This window comes from Chamaea fasciata, unplaced genomic scaffold, assembly GCF_029207755.1.
Source record: "Chamaea fasciata isolate MVZ Bird 193981 ecotype frontalis unplaced genomic scaffold, bChaFas1.0.hap1 SCAF_3, whole genome shotgun sequence".
Lineage (NCBI taxonomy): Eukaryota > Metazoa > Chordata > Aves > Passeriformes > Sylviidae > Chamaea > Chamaea fasciata.
The window spans coordinates 69,631,012-69,637,011 of record NW_027094088.1 but is presented as its reverse complement, the minus strand read 5'-3'; positions in this window follow the sequence as shown (position 1 = coordinate 69,637,011).

Genomic DNA, 6,000 nt, shown 5'->3' with positions numbered 1-6,000 from the left:
AAGACCTGTAATCCCACATTTTCCTTCTTCTCTCTTTTTATTTTTTTTTTTTTTTTACAAAATCATGATCAGTTGGCCAGCACTCATGGATTCCCTTACCAGAGTAAAATGGAGGGAACGGGACCACCATGCAAATTCCTGTTTTAAGTTCCCTAATGGGATAAATGGGGAAAAGTACTAGTAATTACGAAAAATTGTGACAAAATCCTTTAAAAAGCCTCTATTCTCTTGTAAGCCATTTAAAATTTTGAGCATGAGTCTTAGCTATCCCTGTCATTTCACATTGCCTTTGCAGATCCATTGCTGCTGTGGCTTGTCACACCCGGTGCTGTTGTTTGTGTCACACCACGTTACCAATGTCATCTAGCACGGGCAGGCTGGCACAACCTCACAGCATGGAGGCATCAGCTGTGGCCTCTCACAAAAAACATCGTATTGATACAATGCAACACAAGAGCAAAATGTTGGGGGCCATTGGGAATTTTGCTTTCACATTACTGCTGCTATTAATGCTGTGTATAATTTTGAAGCCAAAAACCAAACCAGACCTCAAACCAGCCAATTCCCCACTGCTTTGGGAGCAAATGTTGCACAGTGAAGGATTGCAGAGTTCCTTGGAATATGCTCTTTCCAGGGCTTGCTTGACAGCCTTGAATTTAAAGTTTAATTTAAAGAGATGAATTTTGGTTTAAAACATACAGCTGGTCTGGAGAGCAGCTTAAATCACAGCTAAAAGCAAGGGTGGATGAGATAGTGTTGGGAGACTGGTTTGAAGTGTTTACATCTGCTGTGGAGCCAAATGCAAGGCTCATTCCCTGATCTCAAGCTTCCCAAGAAGGACAAAGAGGGTTGAGCCAGAGATGGAGCTGAAGGAAAAGTTGTGCCCTGGATGGTGCAGGGGAACTTTCGCTTACCTGTGTTCCTGTGGCATGTTCACACAAATGTCACGGCCACCTGAGCAGCCACAGCCACCCACTGGTGGCTTCAACCCAAAGCTGGCCCTTCCACAGAAAGCTGGTTCTCACCACCCTTCCACTTGCATGCCTGACTGTGGGGTGAGGGGAAGAGTGGATGGAGGAGGTAGGGGAGCATTAAATTGCTGCCCAAGTAAATCTGCCTACCAAACACCAGAAATGTGGCTGGGCCATGCAATCACTTGCCTCATTTCCAAATGAAAGTGAAAAAGGTGATAAAGTGGCAATGGGGAAAAGAAAATGTCATGTTTGCATGAGGCACTCGTTGTCACCTAGCCTCAAAACCATTGAAACACTTTATTCTGTAAGCATAAGGTTTTCAGATGAAGATGGCATTGCAGAAAAATATGAAGGATCTCTGCACAGAGAGGCAGGCAGTAGCAGAGCAAGGAGCACAGCTGAAGCCTCCTGCCACCTGTTACTTCTTCCCCAGCTATTTCATCCACAGGCCACCAACAATCTCCAAAATTATTATTACTGTTAATACAAATCGTATTCATGCTCTTTTCACCAGCATCCTGATATTTGTATTTTGCCTGTTTTGTACTGACTATATTTCAACCCTTTCTTCTACTGCTTGTCTTCACGGCCTTCTCTGAGGAAGAACAGATCCCTGACATGGAAGTGAAGCTTTTTGGGCAGGTGATGGCATGGTGAGGGACAAAGGACCAGGGCTTTAATGACCAGCCAGGAGGTAGGCTGAGATCCAGGATTTGGACAAGGAGCAATGGGGAAAAGCCCTTATCCTCAGGGTAATCTCTGCCACTCCCCACAGATACCTTGGAAGAGCCTAAAAGAGGGATTGAGCTACCAACTCTTGCCCAAGTCATTTCAGACAGAAAACAAACCTGGCCACGGTCTGGGCTCTGCCAGGGAGGGATGAGGATCACACAGGGACCATGCGGAATCCTATCCTTGAGCCACTGCCCCTTCCCAGCCTGTGGCTCCATGGCACAACCAGCCCTGTAGCCCTGTGCTGGGCATGATGGCACACATCACTCTGCTGCTCTTCATCCACCAACACTAATAAACTCCCACAGATTGTCATTTTCTTTCAAGCATTACCCCATAATTTAAATAATTTGATTCTTTAAACAATTACATTCAATTACCTTCAGACTTCCATGAAATCAGAAAGCATTCAGAGCAAGTGAGAAAGGAAATTAAATATCCCAAAACAACATAAATGTGCGCAGGCCAACCTGCTATTTGGGCAGATGATCGGGGCGGGGATGGAGCTTGGAGCATGCCTTGGCACCTGGCTGCAGGGGTGACATTCACCCTGTCAGTCTCTGCCGCACAGAAGATATCAGCAGGTATTTGGGGGCGGCTGCCTGCCCAGGTGATGCCCTGTACGTGATTTTTCTCTGCATCTTTATTAGGCTTTTCAGTTTAACAAGATTTTTGCCTATAAATCTTTCCGGATGATGAATCAATCCTGTGACACCCGCCCCGACCCTCTGCAACCCTGACACGCTTGCACAGACAGTGTTGGTTAAGTTATGATGGAGTCCGGTTTAAGGGAATGAATTTAAACAATTACCTTAATTACAAGAGCAGTATTATCTTTCAAGAAAGAGGTCTCCGGGGAGGACAGCTGCTGAGAAGTCATTTAGACGCATGAACCTTTGAAAACAGCGGTGAGAGGAGCTGCGACTCCTGCCCTGGCTGCAATCACTCCCTGCTCCCGCCCCAGTTCCTTCCAACTTGCCCAGCAAAGGAAGAGGGATGGCAGCGCTGGGGCAATCAAGAAACCCCCAGGCTGCCAGGACCCGACACCACCCGATAGTCACGCCCTGCCCAGCCCGGTCCTGGAGGTCACCTTTTGTTTAGGCTCGTTGCTATCGGGAGTGAAGCCGCAGAGACTTCAGATGTGCTCCAGCAGCCAGCTCAGGAGGACGAGCTGAAAATTAAGCGCACGCCTGAGGCAATGAGAAACCCCAGATTTGAGCCTGACAGCAGCCGAGATGAGCAAGGGGTGGCAGGAAACAGGAGTCCCATCCTGCTCAGACCCCCTCCCAGCCCAGCCCGTGCCCACTGACCGCCCCACAGCCGCCTTTGCCCCCGGGATGGGCTCCGGACCGGCTCTGCCCCCTCCATCCCGGGGCAGCAGCCCCTGCAAGGTCACCCAGCTATCCCCCTACCCCAACTCTCTGCTCGCTTGAGGACATGATTATTTCCCAAATCACTAAACATCAGGAGCAGCTTTGTAATTTGCTTGGCTCTTTATTACATTTATTGATTTTAAAATATTTTAACGGCTCGTTTATTGCTGTGTTAAAGAGCTCAGAAAGGCAATAAAGTCACACAGCATCCTTAGTGATAAAAGAAAGAATCCCTTGAGCTGTCGAAATCGTGCCTTCTCCTCCCTTCTAAGCTTGTTTCAAGCAAAAAAAAAACCCTGAGAGGAACTGCAACCAAAAGGGCAAGTGCCTGGGCAAAATCCCATGCACCCGGAGAGGGTAGGTAGAACAAAGTGAAATAAGCTGTAGTCAAAACAGCAACCTGCTGCAGCTTCAAATCAACCTGCTGCAGATGAAAACAAAGAAACCTTATTCATCCCCCAGTTTAAGGTGCTTGACACACGTGGTCATTCGTTAGATGTTTGTTTATACAACTGAGGTGACCTCCCATGGACCATCTCTCTCTGGCCAGTGTCAGCAGTGAGGCTAAAACAGAGGTGAGCCTCCAGAGTCCAGAGCAAGGAGCTCCCATCGACGCTGGCTAGGATGTAAAACACCAACTTTCTCATCTGCAAATATCTAGGAGCTCCGCTCCCCCCTCCAGGCTTGGGCCCCCTTCCCCCCTTGCACATGTCAGCTCGGGGCATCAGCCATTCAGCACCTGGACACAGCTTCCCCCATGCTATGGGCAGCCTAGCAAACCCTGCTGTGGGGGGGCTGGAGTGGCAGAGCGATGGCCCCTCATGGACCCATCCTTGAGCATCTCTCTCAAATAATTTGTCTCAAGCAGCCTCACTTTCTGCACTAGAGATAACTGGGTCTGAGCAGTAATTAAAAATAAAAAAATCCTCCAGGTGAGGGGTTTTGTTCCTTGAATTACTCCTCTGTTTCTGCAGTCATTTCCATCCCAGACCCTCCCCAGGCACTTAACCAATTAAACACCTACAGCCCGGCAGCTGCCGGCGGCTCCCTGCTCTGCAGCAAGAAGCCCTGGCCAGCGAGGACCATTCCTGTGTGAAGTACCGCTGGATTTCTTTGATCAACCCCCATTTCAGCAGGAGGGCAGCACAGAGGTGCCTGTGCTCTGCTTCCCTGTGTGCCTGGCCCTGCCTTACGGATGCCTAGCCCGAGGTGTTGGGATGCCCTTGCTGCATGGATGTGAATAAAAGAGAAGAAATGGCAAGGTGTTGTTCAGCAGAGGAGGTCGGGGGAGAGGGGCGTTCTCCCTCCCCAGCAGCTGCCGCAGTGCATGCCATGCCCCTGTGTGAGCTTTTTCCCCCTCAGGTAAGGGCAGGGTCACACCTTCTCCAGGCTCCTCCCTTCCTTTAGGCTTGGAAAACTGGTCTGACACTAGGAAAGCAGATGTTATTCCGCACTCCCCGCCTGCCCCCCTCACCACACCCCGCCCCCCCCGCCTCAAAAACAAGACATTTCTGAGAGCAAGTTAGCACAGATATTCTGCAAGAAATAGTGTCGAAGACGTAGGCAGGTAATATTAATGGGCAATGAATGTCACACCTGAGGGGATTGAAGGCCAAGAAAACCATTCTCAGCCAGGGATTCAGTCCCAAAAGTCCGTCATTTAGTAGTGATTAAGACCCCTGAAAGGAGGAAACTATGCCTCACCAGAATCTTCCACAGCAGCCACTGCCCAGCCATGTCAGAAGGAAAGCTGCTCTTCCCCAGACTAAACACTTGCTCACACACCAGAGAGACAGGAAAGACAAGGTGTGATGGTGCCATCTCCTGCCTCCTGCCAGAGGAGCACTGCATCTCATTAGCAGGATGCGCTCAGCTGCCACCTTCAAGCAAAGCTCATCAGAGAGAAAGACATTAGTAGCAATTTCATATCATAAAATTTTATCAAATGTCCAAGTCGAGTAGGTTTCATTTTCCTCCATAGCAAAAAGAGCAGTAAAGATATATGTCTCTGGATAAGCTATGTTTGCATACTCCTTTTCCTGATTCAATAAAAAAAAAGTAAAATCAGTTGCAATCCAAATTCACTGTAATTATATCTCTGTTTTTCTCTCGGCAAGTGCTATTTTTAGTCAATACGCATGCATAGCCATACTATAGCATAGCTATTTTTTAAATTACATATGCCAGCATAGTTTATAGATTTTAATTTGCCAGGGAGTTGGATAGCCATCAGCAGTCAGGAGCTGTATGTTGTTTGAATACAAACTCAGTCGAGAAACTTCCCCACACAGCATCTGCTTGTACAACTGAGGAGGGGCAGACCCTCCCCGGGAGCCAAACTTCGGGACAGTTCAGAGCCTGTTCAACCAAGAGCTCTTTCACGGCTCTTGGAGGAGGGAAGGGGAGCCTGGGTGGAAGAGGGTACAGCAGTGATGAGCATGGATTTAGGAACAGAAATGCAGCGCTACACTTGCCGAAAACCTGACAGATGGTCACATGGGACAGGTCAAAGCACCGCCTCCGACACCAGTCACAAAGGCCATTTTCTGCTCAGGGTGCATCTGCATGTCCCCAGGAGGGAATACAGAGATCTCTGCATAAACACTCCAGAGCTCAGTGGTGGTGGGGAGAGGCGTGGGATGCTCCAGCACAAGGGATGTGGTACCTGTGAGTAGAGCCAGGCAGCAGGGCTCTCTCAGCTGTGCAGCTGCCCAGGCGGCTCTGGAGCCTACAGATGTTTGCCTCACTAAGGAAAATGACACCATCTCTTAGCCACACACTAACTTCCTTTAACAAAAAATAATACCAGCAGAGATCAGAAATAAACCAAAATTTCAGAACTCAGCTTCGGAGAATAATTTGTATCTGGACATTATTTTACTGGGTGGTCAGGAAGTACTTTAGTATAGTTTAGACCTAAA